This window comes from Parasteatoda tepidariorum, chromosome 4, assembly GCF_982258835.1.
Source record: "Parasteatoda tepidariorum strain Cologne lab strain chromosome 4, Ptep-v5.0, whole genome shotgun sequence".
Taxonomy (NCBI): domain Eukaryota; kingdom Metazoa; phylum Arthropoda; class Arachnida; order Araneae; family Theridiidae; genus Parasteatoda; species Parasteatoda tepidariorum.
The window spans coordinates 97,859,113-97,886,050 of NC_141758.1; the positions used below are offsets into that span (position 1 = coordinate 97,859,113).

The window sequence follows — 26,938 nt, forward strand, 5'->3', positions numbered from 1 at the left end:
AGAAATTTTACAGCAATCGGAAAACTTTCTTCTTCTCCCTTCCTTTGATGGTGTTTCTCTTTTCTTTCATCCACTTCTATTTCGAGATTCCTCTCATTACATCTGATTCCATTCCACTTCTCTTTCCATTCCGAACCCTATCAAAGAGAAAACACATACCTTGCATTACACATCAATGCTAAATGATATAACATCGCTTGAATGATGCAAGTATTGTAAATACATTTTACAATACCTGAAAAGAAATTTTACAGCAATCGGAAAACTTTCTTCTTCTCCCTTCCTTTGATGGTGTTTCTCTTTTCTTTCATCCACTTCTATTTCGAGATTCCTCTCATTACATCTGATTCCATTCCACTTCTCGTTCCATTCCGAACCCTATCAAAGAGAAAACACATACCTTGCATTACACATCAATGCTAAATGATATAACATCGCTTGAAAGATGCAAGTATTGTAAATACATTTTACAATACCTGAAAAGAAATTTTACAGCAATCGGAAAACTTTCTTCTTCTCCCTTCCTTTGATGGTGTTTCTCTTTTCTTTCATCCACTTCTATTTCGAGATTCCTCTCATTACATCTGATTCCATTCCACTTCTCGTTCCATTCCGAACCCTATCAAAGAGAAAACACATACCTTGCATTACACATCAATGCTAAATGATATAACATCGCTTGAAAGATGCAAGTATTGTAAATACATTTTACAATACCTGAAAAGAAATTTTACAGCAATCGGAAAACTTTCTTCTTCTCCCTTCCTTTGATGGTGTTCTCTTTTCTTTCATCCACTTCTATTTCGAGATTCCTGTCATTACATCTGATTCCATTCCACTTCTCGTTCCATTCCGAACCCTATCAAAGAGAAAACACATACCTTGCATTACACATCAATGCTAAATGATATAACATCGCTTAAAGGATGCAAGTATTGTAAATACATTTTACAATACCTGAAAAGAAATTTTACAGCAATCGGAAAACTTTCTTCTTCTCCCTTCCTTTGATGGTGTTTCTCTTTTCTTTCATCCACTTCTATTTCGAGATTCCTCTCATTACATCTGATTCCATTCCACTTCTCGTTCCATTCCGAACCCTATCAAAGAGAAAACACATACCTTGCATTACACATCAATGCTAAATGATATAACATCGCTTGAATGATACAAGTATTGTAAATACATTTTACAATACCTGAAAAGAAATTTTACAGCAATCGGAAAACTTTCTTCTTCTCCCTTCCTTTCATGGTGTTTCTCTTTTCTTTCATCCACTTCTATTTCGAGATTCCTCTCATTACATCTGATTCCATTCCACTTCTCGTTCCATTCCAAACCCTATCAAAGAGAAAACACATACCTTGCATTACACATCAATGCTAAATGATATAACATCGCTTGAATGATGCAAGTATTGTAAATACATTTTACAATACCTGAAAAGAAATTTTACAGCAATCTTAAAACTTTCTTCTTCTCCCTTCCTTTGATGGTGTTTCTCTTTTCTTTCATCCACTTCTATTTCGAGATTCCTCTCATTACATCTGATTCCATTCCACTTCTCGTTCCATTCCGAACCCTATCAAAGAGAAAACACATACCTTGCATTACACATCAATGCTAAATGATATAACATCGCTTGAATGATGCAAGTATTGTAAATACATTTTACAATACCTGAAAAGAAATTTTACAGCAATCGGAAAACGTTCTTCTTCTCCCTTCCTTTGATGGTGTTTCTCTTTTCTTTCATCCACTTCTATTTCGAGATTCCTCTCATTACATCTGATTCCATTCCACTTCTCGTTCCATTCCGAACCCTATCAAAGAGAAAACACATACCTTGCATTACACATCAATGCTAAATGATATAACATCGCTTGAATGATGCAAGTATTGTAAATACATTTTACAATACCTGAAAAGAAATTTTACAGCAATCGGAAAACTTTCTTCTTCTCCCTTCCTTTGATGGTGTTTCTCTTTTCTTTCATCCACTTCTATTTCGAAATTCCTCTCATTACATCTGATTCCATTCCACTTCTCGTTCCATTCCGAACCCTATCAAAGAGAAAACACATACCTTGCATTACACATCAATGCTAAATGATATAACATCGCTTGAATGATGCAAGTATTGTAAATACATTTTACAATACCTGAAAAGAAATTTTACAGAAATCGGAAAACTTTCTTCTTCTCCCTTTCTTTGATGGTGTTTCTCTTTTCTTTCATCCACTTCTATTTCGAGATTCCTCTCATTACATCTGATTCCATTCCACTTCTCGTTCCATTCCGAACCCTATCAAAGAGAAAACACATACCTTGCATTACACATCAATGCTAAATGATATAACATCGCTTGAAAGATGCAAGTATTGTAAATACATTTTACAATACCTGAAAAGAAATTTTACAGCAATCGGAAAACTTTCTTCTTCTCCCTTCCTTTGATGGTGTTTCTCTTTTCTTTCATCCACTTCTATTTCGAGATTCCTCTCATTACATCTGATTCCATTCCACTTCTCGTTCCATTCCGAACCCTATCAAAGAGAAAACACATACCTTGCATTACACATCAATGCTAAATGATATAACATCGCTTGAATGATGCAAGTATTGTACATACATTTTACAATACCTGAAAAGAAATTTTACAGCAATCGGAAAACTTTCTTCTTCTCCCTTCCTTTGATGGTGTTTCTCTTTTCTTTCATCCACTTCTATTTCGAAATTCCTCTCATTACATCTGATTCCATTCCACTTCTCGTTCCATTCCGAACCCTATCAAAGAGAAAACACATACCTTGCATTACACATCAATGCTAAATGATATAACATCGCTTGAATGATGCAAGTATTGTAAATACATTTTACAATACCTGAAAAGAAATTTTACAGCAATCGGAAAACTTTCTTCTTCTCCCTTCCTTTGATGGTGTTTCTCTTTTCTTTCATCCACTTCTATTTCGAGATTCCTCTCATTACATCTGATTCCATTCCACTTCTCGTTCCATTCCGAACCCTATCAAAGAGAAAACACATACCTTGCATTACACATCAATGCTAAATGATATAACATCGCTTGAATGATGCAAGTATTGTAAATACATTTTACAATACCTGAAAAGAAATTTTACAGCAATCGGAAAACTTTCTTCTTCTCCCTTCCTTTGATGGTGTTTCTCTTTTCTTTCATCCACTTCTATTTCGAGATTCCTCTCATTACATCTGATTCCATTCCACTTCTCGTTCCATTCCGAACCCTATCAAAGAGAAAACACATACCTTGCATTACACATCAATGCTAAATGATATAACATCGCTTGAAAGATGCAAGTATTGTAAATACATTTTACAATACCTGAAAAGAAATTTTACAGCAATCGGAAAACTTTCTTCTTCTCCCTTCCTTTGATGGTGTTTCTCTTTTCTTTCATCCACTTCTATTTCGAGATTCCTCTCATTACATTTGATTCCGTTCCACTTCTCGTTCCATTCCGAACCCTATCAAAGAGAAAACACATACCTTGCATTACACATCAATGCTAAATGATATAACATCGCTTGAAAGATGCAAGTATTGTAAATACATTTTACAATACCTGAAAAGAAATTTTACAGCAATCGGAAAACTTTCTTCTTCTCCCTTCCTTTGATGGTGTTCTCTTTTCTTTCATCCACTTCTATTTCGAGATTCCTGTCATTACATCTGATTCCATTCCACTTCTCGTTCCATTCCGAACCCTATCAAAGAGAAAACACTTACCTTGCATTACACATCAATGCTAAATAATATAACATCGCTTGAAAGATGCAAGTATTGTAAATACATTTTACAATACCTGAAAAGAAATTTTACAGCAATCGGAAAACTTTCTTCTTCTCCCTTCCTTTGATGGTGTTTCTCTTTTCTTTCATCCACTTCTATTTCGAGATTCCTCTCATTACATCTTATTCCATTCCACTTCTCGTTCCATTCCGAACCCTATCAAAGAGAAAACACATACCTTGCATTACACATCAATGCTAAATGATATAACATCGCTTGAATGATGCAAGTATTGTAAATACATTTTACAATACCTGAAAAGAAATTTTACAGCAATCGGAAAACTTTCTTCTACTCCCTTCCTTTGATGGTGTTTCTCTTTTCTTTCATCCACTTCTATTTCGAGATTCCTCTCATTACATCTGATTCCATTCCACTTCTCGTTCCATTCCGAACCCTATCAAAGAGAAAACACATACCTTGCATTACACATCAATGCTAAATGATATAACATCGCTTGAAAGATGCAAGTATTGTAAATACATTTTACAATACCTGAAAAGAAATTTTACAGCAATCGGAAAACTTTCTTCTTCTCCCTTCCTTTGATGGTGTTTCTCTTTTCTTTCATCCACTTCTATTTCGAGATTCCTCTCATTACATCTTATTCCATTCCACTTCTCGTTCCATTCCGAACCCTATCAAAGAGAAAACACATACCTTGCATTACACATCAATGCTGAATGATATAACATCGCTTGAAAGATGCAAGTATTGTAAATACATTTTACAATACCTGAAAAGAAATTTTACAGCAATCGGAAAACTTTCTTCTTCTCCCTTCCTTTGATGGTGTTTCTCTTTTCTTTCATCCACTTCTATTTCGAGATTCCTCTCATTACATCTGATTCCATTCCACTTCTCGTTCCATTCCGAACCCTATCAAAGAGAAAACACATACCTTGCATTACACATCAATGCTAAATGATATAACATCGCTTGAAAGATGCAAGTATTGTAAATACATTTTACAATACCTGAAAAGAAATTTTACAGCAATCGGAAAACTTTCTTCTTCTCCCTTCCTTTGATGGTGTTTCTCTTTTCTTTCATCCACTTCTATTTCGAGATTCCTCTCATTACATCTGATTCCATTCCACTTTTCGTTCCATTCCGAACCCTATCAAAGAGAAAACACATACCTTGCATTACACATCAATACTAAATGATATAACATCGCTTGAAAGATGCAAGTATTGTAAATACATTTTACAATACCTGAAAAGAAATTTTACAGCAATCGGAAAACTTTCTTCTTCTCCCTTCCTTTGATGGTTTTCTCTTTTCTTTCATCCACTTCTATTTCGAGATTCCTGTCATTACATCTGATTCCATTCCACTTCTCGTTCCATTCCGAACCCTATCAAAGAGAATACACATACCTTGCATTACACATCAATGCTAAATGATATAACATCGCTTGAAAGATGCAAGTATTGTAAATACATTTTACAATACCTGAAAAGAAATTTTGCAGCAATCGGAAAACTTTCTTCTTCTCCCTTCCTTTGATGGTGTTTCTCTTTTCTTTCATCCACTTCTATTTCGAGATTCCTCTCATTACATCTGATTCCATTCCACTTCTCGTTCCATTCCGAACCCTATCAAAGAGAAAACACATACCTTGCATTACACATCAATGCTAAATGATATAACATCGCTTGAATGATGCAAGTATTGTAAATACATTTTACAATACCTGAAAAGAAATTTTACAGCAATCGGAAAACTTTCTTCTTCTCCCTTCCTTTGATGGTGTTTCTCTTTTCTTTCATCCACTTCTATTTCGAGATTCCTCTCATTACATCTGATTCCATTCCACTTCTCGTTCCATTCCGAACCCTATCAAAGAGAAAACACATACCTTGCATTACACATCAATGCTAAATGATATAACATCGCTTGAAAGATGCAAGTATTGTAAATACATTTTACAATACCTGAAAAGAAATTTTACAGCAATCGGAAAACTTTCTTCTTCTCCCTTCCTTTGATGGTGTTTCTCTTTTCTTTCATCCACTTCTATTTCGAGATTCCTCTCATTACCTCTGATTCCATTCCACTTCTCGTTCCATTCCGAACCCTATCAAAGAGAAAACACATACCTTGCATTACACATCAATGCTAAATGATATAACATCGCTTGAAAGATGCAAGTATTGTAAATACATTTTACAATACCTGAAAAGAAATTTTACAGCAATCGGAAAACTTTCTTCTTCTCCCTTCCTTTGATGGTGTTTCTCTTTTCTTTCATCCACTTCTATTTCGAGATTCCTCTCATTACATCTGATTCCATTCCACTTCTCGTTCCATTCCGAACCCTATCAAAGAGAAAACACATACCTTGCATTACACATCAATACTAAATGATATAACATCGCTTGAAAGATGCAAGTATTGTAAATACATTTTACAATACCTGAAAAGAAATTTTACAGCAATCGGAAAACTTTCTTCTTCTCCCTTCCTTTGATGGTTTTCTCTTTTCTTTCATCCACTTCTATTTCGAGATTCCTGTCATTACATCTGATTCCATTCCACTTCTCGTTCCATTCCGAACCCTATCAAAGAGAATACACATACCTTGCATTACACATCAATGCTAAATGATATAACATCGCTTGAAAGATGCAAGTATTGTAAATACATTTTACAATACCTGAAAAGAAATTTTACAGCAATCGGAAAACTTTCTTCTTCTCCCTTCCTTTGATGGTGTTTCTCTTTTCTTTCATCCACTTCTATTTCGAGATTCCTCTCATTACATCTGATTCCATTCCACTTCTCGTTCCATTCCGAACCCTATCAAAGAGAAAACACATACCTTGCATTACACATCAATGCTAAATGATATAACATCGCTTGAATGATGCAAGTATTGTAAATACATTTTACAATACCTGAAAAGAAATTTTACAGCAATCGGAAAACTTTCTTCTTCTCCCTTCCTTTGATGGTGTTTCTCTTTTCTTTCATCCACTTGTATTTCGAGATTCCTCTCATTACCTCTGATTCCATTCCACTTCTCGTTCCATTCCGAACCCTATCAAAGAGAAAACACATACCTTGCATTACACATCAATGCTAAATGATATAACATCGCTTGAAAGATGCAAGTATTGTAAATACATTTTACAATACCTGAAAAGAAATTTTACAGCAATCGGAAAACTTTCTTCTTCTCCCTTCCTTTGATGGTGTTTCTCTTTTCTTTCATCCACTTCTATTTCGAGATTCCTCTCATTACATCTGATTCCATTCCACTTCTCGTTCCATTCCGAACCCTATCAAAGAGAAAACACATACCTTGCATTACACATCAATGCTAAATGATATAACATCGCTTGAATGATGCAAGTATTGTAAATACATTTTACAATACCTGAAAAGAAATTTTACAGCAATCGGAAAACTTTCTTCTTCTCCCTTCCTTTGATGGTGTTTCTCTTTTCTTTCATCCACTTCTATTTCGAGATTCCTCTCATTACATCTGATTCCATTCCACTTCTCGTTCCATTCCGAACCCTATCAAAGAGAAAACACATACATTGCATTACACATCAATGCTAAATGATATAACATCGCTTGAAAGATGCAAGTATTGTAAATACATTTTACAATACCTGAAAAGAAATTTTACAGCAATCGGAAAACTTTCTTCTTCTCCCTTCCTTTGATGGTGTTTCTCTTTTCTTTCATCCACTTCTATTTCGAGATTCCTCTCATTACATCTGATTCCATTCCACTTCTCGTTCCATTCCGAACCCTATCAAAGAGAAAACACATACCTTGCATTACACATCAATGCTAAATGATATAACATCGCTTGAAAGATGCAAGTATTGTAAATACATTTTACAATACCTGAAAAGAAATTTTACAGCAATCGGAAAACTTTCTTCTTCTCCCTTCCTTTGATGGTGTTTCTCTTTTCTTTCATCCACTTATATTTCGAGATTCCTCTCATTACATCTGATTCCATTCCACTTCTCGTTCCATTCCGAACCCTATCAAAGAGAAAACACATACCTTGCATTACACATCAATGCTAAATGATATAACATCGCTTGAATGATGCAAGTATTGTAAATACATTTTACAATACCTGAAAAGAAATTTTACAGCAATCGGAAAACTTTCTTCTTCTCCCTTCCTTTGATGGTGTTTCTCTTTTCTTTCATCCACTTCTATTTCGAGATTCCTCTCATTACATCTGATTCCATTCCACTTCTCGTTCCATTCCGAACCCTATCAAAGAGAAAACACATACCTTGCATTACACATCAATGCTAAATGATATAACATCGCTTGAATGATGCAAGTATTGTAAATACATTTTACAATACCTGAAAAGAAATTTTACAGCAATCGGAAAACTTTCTTCTTCTCCCTTCCTTTGATGGTGTTTCTCTTTTCTTTCATCCACTTCTATTTCGAGATTCCTCTCATTACATCTGATTCCATTCCACTTCTCGTTCCATTCCGAACCCTATCAAAGAGAAAACACATACATTGCATTACACATCAATGCTAAATGATATAACATCGCTTGAAAGATGCAAGTATTGTAAATACATTTTACAATACCTGAAAAGAAATTTTACAGCAATCGGAAAACTTTCTTCTTCTCCCTTCCTTTGATGGTGTTTCTCTTTTCTTTCATCCACTTCTATTTCGAGATTCCTCTCATTACATCTGATTCCATTCCACTTCTCGTTCCATTCCGAACCCTATCAAAGAGAAAACACATACCTTGCATTACACATCAATGCTAAATGATATAACATCGCTTGAAAGATGCAAGTATTGTAAATACATTTTACAATACCTGAAAAGAAATTTTACAGCAATCGGAAAACTTTCTTCTTCTCCCTTCCTTTGATGGTGTTTCTCTTTTCTTTCATCCACTTCTATTTCGAGATTCCTCTCATTACATTTGATTCCATTCCACTTTTCGTTCCATTCCGAACCCTATCAAAGAGAAAACACATACCTTGCATTACACATCAATGCTAAATGATATAACATCGCTTGAAAGATGCAAGTATTGTAAATACATTTTACAATACCTGAAAAGAAATTTTACAGCAATCGGAAAACTTTCTTCTTCTCCCTTCCTTTGATGGTGTTTCTCTTTTCTTTCATCCACTTCTATTTCGAGATTCCTCTCATTACATCTGATTCCATTCCACTTCTCGTTCCATTCCGAACCCTATCAAAGAGAAAACACATACCTTGCATTACACATCAATGCTAAATGATATAACATCGCTTGAAAGATGCAAGTATTGTAAATACATTTTACAATACCTGAAAAGAAATTTTACAGCAATCGGAAAACTTTCTTCTTCTCCCTTCCTTTGATGGTGTTTCTCTTTTCTTTCATCCACTTCTATTTCGAGATTCCTCTCATTACATCTGATTCCATTCCACTTCTCGTTCCATTCCGAACCCTATCAAAGAGAAAACACATACCTTGCATTACACATCAATGCTAAATGATATAACATCGCTTGAAAGATGCAAGTATTGTAAATACATTTTACAATACCTGAAAAGAAATTTTACAGCAATCGGAAAACTTTCTTCTTCTCCCTTCCTTTGATGGTGTTTCTCTTTTCTTTCATCCACTTCTATTTCGAGATTCCTCTCATTACATCTGATTCCATTCCACTTCTCGTTCCATTCCGAACCCTATCAAAGAGAAAACACATACCTTGCATTACACATCAATGCTAAATGATATAACATCGCTTGAATGATGCAAGTATTGTAAATACATTTTACAATACCTGAAAAGAAATTTTACAGCAATCGGAAAACTTTCTTCTTCTCCCTTCCTTTGATGGTGTTTCTCTTTTCTTTCATCCACTTCTATTTCGAGATTCCTCTCATTACATCTGATTCCATTCCACTTCTCGTTCCATTCCGAACCCTATCAAAGAGAAAACACATACCTTGCATTACACATCAATGCTAAATGATATAACATCGCTTGAAAGATGCAAGTATTGTAAATACATTTTACAATACCTGAAAAGAAATTTTACAGCAATCGGAAAACTTTCTTCTTCTCCCTTCCTTTGATGGTGTTTCTCTTTTCTTTCATCCACTTCTATTTCGAGATTCCTCTCATTACATCTGATTCCATTCCACTTTTCGTTCCATTCCGAACCCTATCAAAGAGAAAACACATACCTTGCATTACACATCAATACTAAATGATATAACATCGCTTGAAAGATGCAAGTATTGTAAATACATTTTACAATACCTGAAAAGAAATTTTACAGCAATCGGAAAACTTTCTTCTTCTCCCTTCCTTTGATGGTTTTCTCTTTTCTTTCATCCACTTCTATTTCGAGATTCCTGTCATTACATCTGATTCCATTCCACTTCTCGTTCCATTCCGAACCCTATCAAAGAGAATACACATACCTTGCATTACACATCAATGCTAAATGATATAACATCGCTTGAAAGATGCAAGTATTGTAAATACATTTTACAATACCTGAAAAGAAATTTTACAGCAATCGGAAAACTTTCTTCTTCTCCCTTCCTTTGATGGTGTTTCTCTTTTCTTTCATCCACTTATATTTCGAGATTCCTCTCATTACATCTGATTCCATTCCACTTCTCGTTCCATTCCGAACCCTATCAAAGAGAAAACACATACCTTGCATTACACATCAATGCTAAATGATATAACATCGCTTGAATGATGCAAGTATTGTAAATACATTTTACAATACCTGAAAAGAAATTTTACAGCAATCGGAAAACTTTCTTCTTCTCCCTTCCTTTGATGGTGTTTCTCTTTTCTTTCATCCACTTCTATTTCGAGATTCCTCTCATTACATCTGATTCCATTCCACTTCTCGTTCCATTCCGAACCCTATCAAAGAGAAAACACATACCTTGCATTACACATCAATGCTAAATGATATAACATCGCTTGAAAGATGCAAGTATTGTAAATACATTTTACAATACCTGAAAAGAAATTTTACAGCATTCGGAAAACTTTCTTCTTCTCCCTTCCTTTGATGGTGTTTCTCTTTTCTTTCATCCACTTCTATTTCGAGATTCCTCTCATTACCTCTGATTCCATTCCACTTCTCGTTCCATTCCGAACCCTATCAAAGAGAAAACATATACCTTGCATTACACTTCAATGCTAAATGATATAACATCGCTTGAAAGATGCAAGTATTGTAAATACATTTTACAATACCTGAAAAGAAATTTTACAGCAATCGGAAAACTTTCTTCTTCTCCCTTCCTTTGATGGTGTTTCTCTTTTCTTTCATCCACTTCTATTTCGAGATTCCTCTCATTACATCTGATTCCATTCCACTTCTCGTTCCATTCCGAACCCTATCAAAGAGAAAACACATACCTTGCATTACACATCAATGCTAAATGATATAACATCGCTTGAATGATGCAAGTATTGTAAATACATTTTACAATACCTGAAAAGAAATTTTACAGCAATCGGAAAACTTTCTTCTTCTCCCTTCCTTTGATGGTGTTTCTCTTTTCTTTCATCCACTTCTATTTCGAGATTCCTCTCATTACATCTGATTCCATTCCACTTCTCGTTCCATTCCGAACCCTATCAAAGAGAAAACACATACATTGCATTACACATCAATGCTAAATGATATAACATCGCTTGAAAGATGCAAGTACTGTAAATACATTTTACAATACCTGAAAAGAAATTTTACAGCAATCGGAAAACTTTCTTCTTCTCCCTTCCTTTGATGGTGTTTCTCTTTTCTTTCATCCACTTCTATTTCGAGATTCCTCTCATTACATCTGATTCCATTCCACTTCTCGTTCCATTCCGAACCCTATCAAAGAGAAAACACATACCTTGCATTACACATCAATGCTAAATGATATAACATCGCTTGAATGATGCAAGTATTGTAAATACATTTTACAATACCTGAAAAGAAATTTTACAGCAATCGGAAAACTTTCTTCTTCTCCCTTCCTTTGATGGTGTTTCTCTTTTCTTTCATCCACTTCTATTTCGAGATTCCTCTCATTACATCTGATTCCATTCCACTTCTCGTTCCATTCCGAACCCTATCAAAGAGAAAACACATACCTTGCATTACACATCAATGCTAAATGATATAACATCGCTTGAATGATGCAAGTATTGTAAATACATTTTACAATACCTGAAAAGAAATTTTACAGCAATCGGAAAACTTCCTTCTTCTCCCTTCCTTTGATGGTGTTTCTCTTTTCTTTCATCCACTTCTATTTCGAGATTCCTCTCATTACATCTGATTCCATTCCACTTCTCGTTCCATTCCGAACCCTATCAAAGAGAAAACACATACCTTGCATTACACATCAATGCTAAATGATATAACATCGCTTGAATGATGCAAGTATTGTAAATACATTTTACAATACCTGAAAAGAAATTTTACAGCAATCGGAAAACTTTCTTCTTCTCCCTTCCTTTGATGGTGTTTCTCTTTTCTTTCATCCACTTCTATTTCGAGATTCCTCTCATTACATCTGATTCCATTCCACTTCTCGTTCCATTCCGAACCCTATCAAAGAGAAAACACATACCTTGCATTACACATCAATGCTAAATGATATAACATCGCTTGAAAGATGCAAGTATTGTAAATACCTTTTACAATACCTGAAAAGAAATTTTACAGCAATCGGAAAACTTTCTTCTTCTCCCTTCCTTTGATGGTGTTTCTCTTTTCTTTCATCCACTTCTATTTCGAGATTCCTCTCATTACATCTGATTCCATTCCACTTCTCGCTCCATTCCGAACCCTATCAAAGAGAAAACACATACCTTGCATTACACATCAATGCTAAATGATATAACATCGCTTGAATGATGCAAGTATTGTAAATACATTTTACAATACCTGAAAAGAAATTTTACAGCAATCGGAAAACTTTCTTCTTCTCCCTTCCTTTCATGGTGTTTCTCTTTTCTTTCATCCACTTCTATTTCGAGATTCCTCTCATTACATCTGATTCCATTCCACTTCTCGTTCCATTCCGAACCCTATCAAAGAGAAAACACATACCTTGCATTACACATCAATGCTAAATGATATAACATCGCTTGAAAGATGCAAGTATTGAAAATACATTTTACAATACCTGAAATGAAATTTTACAGCAATCGAAAAACTTTCTTCTTCTCCCTTCCTTTGATGGTGTTTCTCTTTTCTTTCATCCACTTCTATTTCGAGATTCCTCTCATTACATCTGATTCCATTCCACTTCTCGTTCCATTCCGAACCCTATCAAAGAGAAAACACATACCTTGCATTACACATCAATGCTAAATGATATAACATCGCTTGAATGATGCAAGTATTGTAAATACATTTTACAATACCTGAAAAGAAATTTTACAGCAATCGGAAAACTTTCTTCTTCTCCCTTCCTTTGATGGTGTTTCTCTTTTCTTTCATCCACTTCTATTTCGAGATTCCTCTCATTACATCTGATTCCATTCCACTTCTCGTTCCATTCCGAACCCTATCAAAGAGAAAACACATACCTTGCATTACACATCAATGCTAAATGATATAACATCGCTTGAATGATGCAAGTATTGTAAATACATTTTACAATACCTGAAAAGAAATTTTACAGCAATCGGAAAACTTTCTTCTTCTCCCTTCCTTTGATGGTGTTTCTCTTTTCTTTCATCCACTTATATTTCGAGATTCCTCTCATTACATCTGATTCCATTCCACTTCTCGTTCCATTCCGAACCCTATCAAAGAGAAAACACATACCTTGCATTACACATCAATGTTAAATGATATAACATGGCTTCAATGATGCAAGTATTGTAAATACATTTTACAATACCTGAAAAGAAATTTTACAGCAATCGGAAAACTTTCTTCTTCTCCCTTCCTTTGATGGTGTTTCTCTTTTCTTTCATCCACTTCTATTTCGAGATTCCTCTCATTACATCTGATTCCATTCCACTTCTCGTTCCATTCCGAACCCTATCAAAGAGAAAACACATACCTTGCATTACACATCAATGCTAAATGATATAACATCGCTAGAATGATGCAAGTATTGTAAATACATTTTACAATACCTGAAAAGAAATTTTACAGCAATCGGAAAACTTTCTTCTTCTCCCTTCCTTTGATGGTGTTTCTCTTTTCTTTCATCCACTTCTATTTCGAGATTCCTCTCATTACATCTGATTCCATTCCACTTCTCGCTCCATTCCGAACCCTATCAAAGAGAAAACACATACCTTGCATTACACATCAATGCTAAATGATATAACATCGCTTGAATGATGCAAGTATTGTAAATACATTTTACAATACCTGAAAAGAAATTATACAGCAATCGGAAAAATTTTTTCTTCTCCCTTCCTTTGGTGTTTCTCTTTTCTTTCATCCACTTCCATTTCGAGATTCCTCTCATTACATCTGGTTCCATTCCACTTCTCGTTTCATTCCGAACACTATCAAAGAGAAAACACATACCTTGCATTATGCATCAATGTTAAATGATACAACATGCCTTGACGGATGCAAGTATTGTAAATACATTTTACAATACCTGAAAAGAAATTTTGCTGCTATCGGAAAATATTCTTCATTTCCCTTCCTTTCATGGTGTTTCTCTTTTCCTTCATCCACTTCTATTTCGAGATTCATCTGATTCCATTCCACTTCTCGTTCCATTCCGAACCCTATCAAAGAGAAAACACATACCTTGCATTACACATCAATGTTAAATGATATAACATGGCTTGAATGATGCAAGTATTGTAAATACATTTTACAATACCTGAAAAGAAATTTTGCTGCTATCGGAAAATATTCTTCTTTTCCCTTCCTTTCATGGTGTTTCTCTTTTCTTTCATCCACTTCTATTTCGAGATTCATCTGATTCCATTCCACTTCTCGTTCCATTCCGAACCCTATCAAAGAGAAAACTCATACCTTGCATTACACATCAATGCTAAATGATATAACATCTCTTGAATGATGCAAGTATTGTAAATACATTTTACAATACCTGAAAAGAAATTATACAGCAATCGGAAAATTTTTTTCTTCTCCCTTCCTTTGATGGTGTTTCTCTTTTCTTTCATCCACTTCCATTTCGAGATTCCTCTCATTACATCTGGTTCCATTCCACTTCTCGTTTCATTCCGAACACTATCAAAGAGAAAACACATACCTTGCATTATGCATCAATGTTAAATGATATAACATGCCTTGACGGATGCAAGTATTGTAAATACATTTTACAATACCTGAAAAGAAATTTTGCTGCTATCGGAAAATATTCTTCATTTCCCTTCCTTTCATGGTGTTTCTCTTTTCCTTCATCCACTTCTATTTCGAGATTCATCTGATTCCATTCCACTTCTCGTTCCATTCCGAACCCTATCAAAGAGAAAACACATACCTTGCATTACACATCAATGTTAAATGATATAACATGGCTTGAATGATGCAAATATTGTAAATACATTTTACAATACCTGAAAAGAAATTTTGCTGCTATCGGAAAACTTTCTTCTTCTCCCTTCCTTTGATGGTGTTTCTCATTTCTTTCATCCACTTCTATTTCGAGATTCATCTGATTCCATTCCACTTCTCGTTCCATTCCGAACCCTATCAAAGAGAAAACACATACCTTGCATTACACATCAATATTAAATGATATAACATGGCTTGAATGATGCAAGTATTGTAAATACATTTTACAATACCTGAAACGAAATTTTACAGCAATCGGAAAACTTTCTTCTTCTCCCTTCCTTTAATGGTGTTTCTCTTTTCTTTCATCCACTTCTATTTCGAGATTCCTCTCATTACATTTGATTCCATTCCACTTCTCGTTCCATTCCGAACCCTATCAAAGAGAAAACACATACCTTGCATTACACTTCAATGTTAAATGATATAACATGGCTTGAATGATGCAAGTATTGTAAATACATTTTACAATACCTGAAAAGAAATTGTTCTGCTATCGGAAAATATTCTTCATTTCCCTTCCTTTCATGGTGTTTCTCTTTTCTTTCATCCACTTCTATTTCGAGATTCATCTGATTTCATTCCACTTCTCGTTCCATTCCGAACCCTATCAAAGAGAAAACACATAGCTTGCATTAAACATCAATGTTAAATGATATAACATGGCTTGAATGATGCAAGTATTGTAAATACATTTTACAATACCTGAAAAGAAATTTTACAGCAATCGGAAAACTTTATTCTTCTCCCTTCCTTTGATGGTGTTTCTCTTTTCTTTCATCCACTTCTATTTCGAGATTCCTCTCATTACATCTGATTCCATTCTACTTCTCTTTCCATTCCGATCCCTATCAAAGAGAAAACACATACCTTGCATTACACATCAATGTTAAATGTTATAACATGGCTTGAATGATGCAAGTATTGTAAATACATTTTACAATACCTGAAAGGAAATTTTACAGCAATCGGAAAACTTTCTTCTTCTCCCTTCCTTTGATGGTGTTTCTCTTTTCTTTCATCCACTTCTATTTTTAGATTCATCTGATTCCATTCCACTTCTCGTTCCATTCCGAACCCTATCAAAGAGAAAACACATACCTTGATTTACACATCAATGTTAAATGATATAACATGGCTTGAATGATGCAAGTATTGTAAATACATTTTACAATACCAGAAAAGAAATTTTGCTGCTATCGGAAAACTTTCTTCTTCTCCCTTCCTTTGATGGCGTTTCTCTTTTCTTTCATCCACTTCTATTTCGAGATTCATCTGATTCCATTCCACTTCTCGTTCCATTCCGAACCCTATCAAAGAGAAAACTCATACCTTGCATTACACATCAATGCTAAATGATATAACATCTCTTGAATGATGCAAGTATTGTAAATACATTTTACAATACCTGAAAAGAAATTATACAGCAATCGGAAAATTTTTTTCTTCTCCCTTCCTTTGATGGTGTTTCTCTTTTCTTTCATCCACTTCCATTTCGAGATTCCTCTCATTACATCTGGTTCCATTCCACTTCTCGTTTCATTCCGAACACTATCAAAGAGAAAACACATACCTTGCATTATGCATCAATGTTAAATGATATAACATGCCTTGACGGATGCAAGTATTGTAAATACATTTTACAATACCTGAAAAGAAATTTTGCTGCTATCGGAAAATATTCTTCCTTTCCCTTCCTTTCATGGTGTTTCTCTTTTCCTTCATCCACTTCTATTTCGAGATTCATCTGATTCCATTCCACTTCTCGTTCCATTCCGAACCCTATCAAAGAGAAAACACATACCTTGCATTACACATCAATGTTAAATGATATAACATGGCTTGAATGATGCAAATATTGTAAATACATTTTACAATACCTGAAAAGAAATTTTGCTGCTATCGGAAAACTTTCTTCTTCTCCCTTCCTTTGATGGTGTTTCTCATTTCTTTCATCCACTTCTATTTCGAGATTCATCTGATTCCATTCCACTTCTCGTTCCATTCCGAACCCTATCAAAGAGAAAACACATACCTTGCATTACACATCAATATTAAATGATATAACATGGCTTGAATGATGCAAGTATTGTAAATACATTTTACAATACCTGAAACGAAATTTTACAGCAATCGGAAAACTTTCTTCTTCTCCCTTCCTTTAATGGTGTTTCTCTTTTCTTTCATCCACTTCTATTTCGAGATTCCTCTCATTACATTTGATTCCATTCCACTTCTCGTTCCATTCCGAACCCTATCAAAGAGAAAACACATACCTTGCATTACACTTCAATGTTAAATGATATAACATGGCTTGAATGATGCAAGTATTGTAAATACATTTTACAATACCTGAAAAGAAATTGTTCTGCTATCGGAAAATATTCTTCATTTCCCTTCCTTTCATGGTGTTTCTCTTTTCTTTCATCCACTTCTATTTCGAGATTCATCTGATTTCATTCCACTTCTCGTTCCATTCCGAACCCTATCAAAGAGAAAACACATAGCTTGCATTAAACATCAATGTTAAATGATATAACATGGCTTGAATGATGCAAGTATTGTAAATACATTTTACAATACCTGAAAAGAAATTTTACAGCAATCGGAAAACTTTATTCTTCTCCCTTCCTTTGATGGTGTTTCTCTTTTCTTTCATCCACTTCTATTTCGAGATTCCTCTCATTACATCTGATTCCATTCTACTTCTCTTTCCATTCCGATCCCTATCAAAGAGAAAACACATACCTTGCATTACACATCAATGTTAAATGTTATAACATGGCTTGAATGATGCAAGTATTGTAAATACATTTTACAATACCTGAAAGGAAATTTTACAGCAATCGGAAAACTTTCTTCTTCTCCCTTCCTTTGATGGTGTTTCTCTTTTCTTTCATCCACTTCTATTTTTAGATTCATCTGATTCCATTCCACTTCTCGTTCCATTGCGAACCCTATCAAAGAGAAAACACATACCTTGCATTACACATCAATGCTAAATGATATAACATCGCTTGAATGATGCAAGTATTGTAAATACATTTTACAATACCTGAAAAGAAATTGTACAGCAATCGGAAAATATTCTTCTTTTCCCTTCCTTTCATGGTGTTTCTCTTTTCTTTCATCCACTTCCATTTCGAGATTCCTCTCATTACATCTGGTTCCATTCCACTTCTCGTTTCATTCCGAACACTATCAAAGAGAAAACACATACCTTGCATTATGCATCAATGTTAAATGATACAACATGCCTTGACGGAAGCAAGTATTGTAAATACATTTTACAATACCTGAAAAGAAATTTTGCTGCTATCGGAAAATATTCTTCATTTCCCTTCCTTTCATGGTGTTTCTCTTTTCCTTCATCCACTTCTATTTCGAGATTCATCTGATTCCATTCCACTTCTCGTTCCATTCCGAACCCTATCAAAGAGAAAACACATACCTTGCATTACACATCAATGTTAAATTATATAACATGGCTTGAATGATGCAAGTATTGTAAATACATTTTACAATACCTGAAAAGAAATTTTGCTGCTATCGGAAAATATTCTTCTTTTCCCTTCCTTTCATGGTGTTTCTCTTTTCTTTCATCCACTTCTATTTCGAGATTCATCTGATTCCATTCCACTTCTCGTTCCATTCCGAACCCTATCAAAGAGAAAACACATACCTTGCATTACACATCAATGCTAAATGATATAACATCGCTTGAATGATGCAAGTATTGTAAATACATTTTACAATACCTGAAAAGAAATTATACAGCAATCGGAAAATTTTTTTCTTCTCCCTTCCTTTGATGGCGTTTCTCTTTTCTTTCATCCACTTCGATTTCGAGATTCATCTGATTCCATTCCACTTCTCGTTCCATTCCGAACCCTATCAAAGAGAAAACTCATACCTTGCATTACACATCAATGCTAAATGATATAACATCTCTTGAATGATGCAAGTATTGTAAATACATTTTACAATACCTGAAAAGAAATTATACAGCAATCGGAAAATTTTTTTCTTCTCCCTTCCTTTGATGGTGTTTCTCTTTTCTTTCATCCACTTCCATTTCGAGATTCCTCTCATTACATCTGGTTCCATTCCACTTCTCGTTTCATTCCGAACACTATCAAAGAGAAAACACATACCTTGCATTATGCATCAATGTTAAATGATATAACATGCCTTGACGGATGCAAGTATTGTAAATACATTTTACAATACCTGAAAAGAAATTTTGCTGCTATCGGAAAATATTCTTCCTTTCCCTTCCTTTCATGGTGTTTCTCTTTTCCTTCATCCACTTCTATTTCGAGATTCATCTGATTCCATTCCACTTCTCGTTCCATTCCGAACCCTATCAAAGAGAAAACACATACCTTGCATTACACATCAATGTTAAATGATATAACATGGCTTGAATGATGCAAATATTGTAAATACATTTTACAATACCTGAAAAGAAATTTTGCTGCTATCGGAAAACTTTCTTCTTCTCCCTTCCTTTGATGGTGTTTCTCATTTCTTTCATCCACTTCTATTTCGAGATTCATCTGATTCCATTCCACTTCTCGTTCCATTCCGAACCCTATCAAAGAGAAAACACATACCTTGCATTACACATCAATATTAAATGATATAACATGGCTTGAATGATGCAAGTATTGTAAATACATTTTACAATACCTGAAACGAAATTTTACAGCAATCGGAAAACTTTCTTCTTCTCCCTTCCTTTAATGGTGTTTCTCTTTTCTTTCATCCACTTCTATTTCGAGATTCCTCTCATTACATTTGATTCCATTCCACTTCTCGTTCCATTCCGAACCCTATCAAAGAGAAAACACATACCTTGCATTACACTTCAATGTTAAATGATATAACATGGCTTGAATGATGCAAGTATTGTAAATACATTTTACAATACCTGAAAAGAAATTGTTCTGCTATCGGAAAATATTCTTCATTTCCCTTCCTTTCATGGTGTTTCTCTTTTCTTTCATCCACTTCTATTTCGAGATTCATCTGATTTCATTCCACTTCTCGTTCCATTCCGAACCCTATCAAAGAGAAAACACATAGCTTGCATTAAACATCAATGTTAAATGATATAACATGGCTTGAATGATGCAAGTATTGTAAATACATTTTACAATACCTGAAAAGAAATTTTACAGCAATCGGAAAACTTTATTCTTCTCCCTTCCTTTGATGGTGTTTCTCTTTTCTTTCATCCACTTCTATTTCGAGATTCCTCTCATTACATCTGATTCCATTCTACTTCTCTTTCCATTCCGATCCCTATCAAAGAGAAAACACATACCTTGCATTACACATCAATGTTAAATGTTATAACATGGCTTGAATGATGCAAGTATTGTAAATACATTTTACAATACCTGAAAGGAAATTTTACAGCAATCGGAAAACTTTCTTCTTCTCCCTTCCTTTGATGGTGTTTCTCTTTTCTTTCATCCACTTCTATTTTTAGATTCATCTGATTCCATTCCACTTCTCGTTCCATTCCGAACCCTATCAAAGAGAAAACACATACCTTGATTTACACATCAATGTTAAATGATATAACATGGCTTGAATGATGCAAGTATTGTAAATACATTTTACAATACCTGAAAAGAAATTTTGCTGCTATCGGAAAACTTTCTTCTTCTCCCTTCCTTTGATGGCGTTTCTCTTTTCTTTCATCCACTTCTATTTCGAGATTCATCTGATTCCATTCCACTTCTCGTTCCATTGCGAACCCTATCAAAGAGAAAACACATACCTTGCATTACACATCAATGCTAAATGATATAACATCGCTTGAATGATGCAAGTATTGTAAATACATTTTACAATACCTGAAAAGAAATTGTACAGCAATCGGAAAATATTCTTCTTTTCCCTTCCTTTCATGGTGTTTCTCTTTTCTTTCATCCACTTCCATTTCGAGATTCCTCTCATTACATCTGGTTCCATTCCACTTCTCGTTTCATTCCGAACACTATCAAAGAGAAAACACATACCTTGCATTATGCATCAATGTTAAATGATACAACATGCCTTGACGGAAGCAAGTATTGTAAATACATTTTACAATACCTGAAAAGAAATTTTGCTGCTATCGGAAAATATTCTTCATTTCCCTTCCTTTCATGGTGTTTCTCTTTTCCTTCATCCACTTCTATTTCGAGATTCATCTGATTCCATTCCACTTCTCGTTCCATTCCGAACCCTATCAAAGAGAAAACACATACCTTGCATTACACATCAATGTTAAATTATATAACATGGCTTGAATGATGCAAGTATTGTAAATACATTTTACAATACCTGAAAAGAAATTTTGCTGCTATCGGAAAATATTCTTCTTTTCCCTTCCTTTCATGGTGTTTCTCTTTTCTTTCATCCACTTCTATTTCGAGATTCATCTGATTCCATTCCACTTCTCGTTCCATTCCGAACCCTATCAAAGAGAAAACACATACCTTGCATTACACATCAATGCTAAATGATATAACATCGCTTGAATGATGCAAGTATTGTAAATACATTTTACAATACCTGAAAAGAAATTATACAGCAATCGGAAAATTTTTTTCTTCTCCCTTCCTTTGATGGTGTTTCTCTTTTCTTTCATCCACTTCCATTTCGAGATTCCTCTCATTACATCTGGTTCCATTCCACTTCTCGTTTCATTCCGAACACTATCAAAGAGAAAACACATACCTTGCATTATGCATCAATGTTAAATGATATAACATGCCTTGACGGATGCAAGTATTGTAAATACATTTTACAATACCTGAAAAGAAATTTTGCTGCTATCGGAAAATATTCTTCATTTCCCTACCTTTCATGGTGTTTCTCTTTTCCTTCATCCACTTCTATTTCGAGATTCATCTGATTCCATTCCACTTCTCGTTCCATTCCGAACCCTATCAAAGAGAAAACACATACCTTGCATTACACATCAATGTTAAATGATATAACATGGCTTGAATGATGCAAGTATTGTAAATACATTTTACAATACCTGAAAAGAAATTTTGCTGCTATCGGAAAACTTTCTTCTTCTCCCTTCCTTTGATGGTGTTTCTCATTTCTTTCATCCACTTCTATTTCGAGATTCATCTGATTCCATTCCACTTCTCGTTCCATTCCGAGCCCTATCAAAGAGAAAACACATACCTTGCATTACACATCAATGTTAAATGATATAACATGCCTTGAATGATGCAAGTATTGTAAATACATTTTACAATACCTGAAAAGAAATTTTACAGCAATCGGAAAACTTTCTTCTTCTCCCTTCCTTTGATGGTGTTTCTCTTTTCTTTCATCCACTTCTATTTCGAGATTCCTCTTATTACATCTGATTCAATTCCACTTCTCGTTCCTCTCCGAACCCTATCAAAGAGAAAACACATACCTTGCATTACACATCAATGTTAAATGATATAACATGCCTTATTAATGCAAGTATTGTAAATACATTATACAATACCTGAAAAGAAAGTTTTCTGCTATCGGAAAATATTCTTCTTTTCCCTTCCTTTCATGGTGTTTCTCTTTTCTTTCATCCACTTCTATTTCGAGATTCATCTGATTCCATTCCACTTCTCGTTCCATTCCGAACCCTATCAAAGAGAAAGCACATACCTTGCACTACACATCAATGCTAAATGATATAACATCGCTTGAAGGATGCAAGTATTGTAAATACATTTTACAATAAATGAAAAGAAATTATACAGCAATCGGAAAATTTTTTTCTTCTCCCTTCCTTTGATGGTGTTTCTCTTTTCTTTCATCCACTTCTATTTCGAGATTCATCTGGTTCCATTCCACTTCTCGTTTCATTCCGAACACTATCAAAGAGAAAACACATATTTTGCATTACACATCAATGTTAAATGTTATAACATGGCTTGAATGATGCAAGTATTGTAAATACATTTTACAATACCTGAAAAGAAATTTTACAGCAATCGGAAAACTTTCTTCTTCTCCCTTCCTTTCATGGTGTTTCTCTTTTCTTTCATCCACTTCTATTTCGAGATTCATCTGATTCCATTCCACTTCTCGTTCCATTCCGAACCCTATCAAAGAGAAAACACATACCTTGCATTACACATCAATGTTAAATGCTATAACATGGCTTGAATGATGCAAATATTGTAAATACACTTTACAATACCTGAAAAGAAATTTTACAGCAATCGGAAAACTTTCTTCTTCTCCCTTCCTTTGATGGTGCTTCTCTTTTCTTTCATCCACTTCTATTTCGTGATTCCTCTTATTACATCTGATTCAATTCCACTTCTCGTTCCATTCCGAACCCTATCAAAGAAAAAACACATATATTGCATTACACATCAATGTTAAATGATATAACATGCCTTGAATGATGCAAGTATTGTAAATACATTTTACAATACCTGAAAGGAAATTTTACAGCAATCGGAAAACTTTCTTCTTCTCCCTTCCTTTGATGGTGTTTCTCTTTTCTTTCATCCACTTCTATTTCGAGATTCATCTGATTCCATTCCACTTCTCGTTCCATTGCGAACCCTATCAAAGAGAAAACACATACCTTGCATTACACATCAATGCTAAATGATATAACATCGCTTGAATGATGCAAGTATTGTAAATACATTTTACAATACCTGAAAAGAAATTATACAGCAATCGGAAAATTTTTTTCTTCTCCCTTCCTTTGATGGTGTTTCTCTTTTCTTTCATCCACTTCCATTTCGAGATTCCTCTCATTACATCTGGTTCCATTCCACTTCTCGTTTCATTCCGAACACTATCAAAGAGAAAACACATACCTTGCATTATGCATCAATGTTAAATGATATAACATGTCTTGACGGATGCAAGTATTGTAAATACATTTTACAATACCTGAAAAGAAATTTTGCTGCTATCGGAAAATATTCTTCATTTCCCTTCCTTTCATGGTGTTTCTCTTTTCCTTCATCCACTTCTATTTCGAGATTCATCTGATTCCATTCCACTTCTCGTTCCATTCCGAACCCTATCAAAGAGAAAACACATACCTTGCATTACACATCAATGTTAAATGATATAACATGGCTTGAATGATGCAAGTATTGTAAATACATTTTACAATACCTGAAAAGAAATTTTGCTGCTATCGGAAAACTTTCTTCTCCCTTCCTTTGATGGTGTTTCTCTTTTCTTTCATCCACTTCTATTTCGAGATTCATCTGATTCCATTCCACTTCTCGTTCCATTCCGAACCCTATCAAAGAGAAAACACATACCTTGCACTACACATCAATGCTAAATGATATAACATCGCTTGAAGGATGCAAGTATTGTAAATACATTTTACAATACCTGAAAAGAAATTATACAGCATTCGGAAAATTTTTTTCTTCTCCCTTCCTTTGATGGTGTTTCTCTTTTCTTTCATCCACTTCTATTTCGAGATTCATCTGGTTCCATTCCACTTCTCGTTTCATTCCGAACACTATCAAAGAGAAAACACATACCTTGCATTATGCATCAATGTTAAATGATATAACATGCCTTGAATGATGCAAGTATTGTAAATACATTTTACAATACCTGAAAAGAAATTATACAGCAATCGGAAAATTTTTTTCTTCTCCCTTCCTTTGATGGTGTTTCTCTTTTCTTTCATCCACTTCCATTTCGAGATTCCTCTCATTACATCTGGTTCCATTCCACTTCTCGTTTCATTCCGAACCCTATCAAAGAGAAAACACATATCTTGCATTACACATCAATGTTAAATGTTATAACATGGCTTGAATGATGCAAGCATTGTAAATACATTTTACAATACCTGAAAAGAAATTTTACAGCAATCGGAAAACTTTCTTCTTCTCCCTTCCTTTCATGGTGTTTCTCTTTTCTTTCATCCACTTCTATTTCGAGATTCATCTGATTCCATTCCACTTCTCGTTCCATTCCGAACCCTATCAAAGAGAAAACACATACCTTGCCTTACTCATCAATGTTAAATGATATAACATGCCTTGAATGATGCAAGTATTGTAAATACATTTTACAATACCTGAAAAGAAATTTTGCTGCTATCGGAAAATATTCTTCTTTTCCCTTCCTTTCATGGTGTTTCTCTTTTCTTTCATCCACTTCTATTTCGAGATTCATCAGATTCCATTCCACTTCTCGTTCCATTCCGAACCCTATCAAAGAGAAAACACATACCTTGCATTACACATCAATGTTAAATGATATAACAAGGCTTGAATGATGCAAGTATTGTAAATGCATTTTACAATACCTGAAAAGAAATTTTACAGCAATCGGAAAACTTTCTTCTTCGCCCTTCCTTTGATGGTGTTTCTCTTTTCTTTCATCCACTTCTATTTCGAGATTCCTCTCATTACATCTGATTCCATTCCACTTCTCGTTCCATTCCGAACCCTATCAAAGAAAAAACACATTCCTTGCCTTACACATCAATGTTAAATGATATAACATGCCTTGAATGATGCAAGTATTGTAAATACATTTTACAATACCTGAAAAGAAATTTTGCTGCTATCGGAAAATATTCTTCTTTTCCCTTCCTTTCATGGTGTTTCTCTTTTCTTTCATCCACTTCTATTTCGAGATTCATCTGATTCCATTCCACTTCTCGTTCCATTCCGAACCCTATCAAAGAGAAAACACAGACCTTGCATTACACATCAATATTAAATGATATAACATGGCTTGAATGATGCAAGTATTGTAAATACGTTTTACAATACCTGAAAAGAAATTTAGCTGCTATCGGAAAACATTCTTCTTTACCCTTCCTTTCATGGTGTTTCTCTTTTCTTTCATCCACTTCTATTTCGAGATTCCTCTCATTACATCTGATTCCTTTCCACTTCTCGTTCCATTCCAAACCCTATCAAAGAAAAAACACATGACTTGCATTACACATCAATGTTAAATGATATAGCATGGCTTGCAAGTATTGTATGCAAGTAATGATGCAAGTATTGTAAATACATTTTACAATACCTGAAAAGAAATTTAGCTGCTATCGGAAAACATTCTTCTTTACCCTTCCTTTCATGGTGTTTCTCTTTTCTTTCATCCACTTCTATTTCGAGATTCCTTTCATTACATCTGATTCCTTTCCACTTCTCGTTCCATTCCAAACCCTATCAAAGAGAAAACACAAACCTTGCATTACACATCAATGTTAAATGATATAACATGGCTTGAATGATACAAGTATTGTAAATACATTTTACAATACCTGAAAAGGAATTTTGCTGCAATCGGAAAACATTCTTCTTTTCCCTTCCTTTCATGATGTTTCTCTTTTCTTTCATCCACTTCTATTTCAAGATTCCTCTCATTACATCTGATTCCATTCCACTTCTCGTTCCATTCCGAACCCTATCAAAGAGAAAACACATACCTTGCACTACACATCAATGCTAAATGATATAACATCGCTTGAATGATGCAAGTATTGTAAATACATTTTACAATACCTGAAAAGAAATTATACAGCAATCGGAAAATTTTT

The 26,938-nt window shown here is 34.4% G+C and overlaps 1 long non-coding RNA gene across 2 annotated transcripts; it reads right to left on the bottom strand.

Annotated features, from left to right (window-relative positions):
* Nucleotides 1–787: 787 nt before the first annotated feature.
* Nucleotides 788–26,801, bottom strand: LOC147812066 (uncharacterized). 2 transcript variants are annotated; one of them, XR_015432891.1, is made up of 3 exons: nt 26,663–26,801; nt 1,199–1,341; nt 788–859 (listed from the first exon to the last, which is right to left on the bottom strand). It is a non-coding gene; the product is annotated as an uncharacterized LOC147812066 (long non-coding RNA). The 2 variants fall into 2 exon arrangements; XR_015432890.1 differs by lacking the exons at nt 788–859; nt 1,199–1,341 and adding exons at nt 26,160–26,305; nt 26,422–26,564.
* Nucleotides 26,802–26,938: the final 137 nt, after the last annotated feature.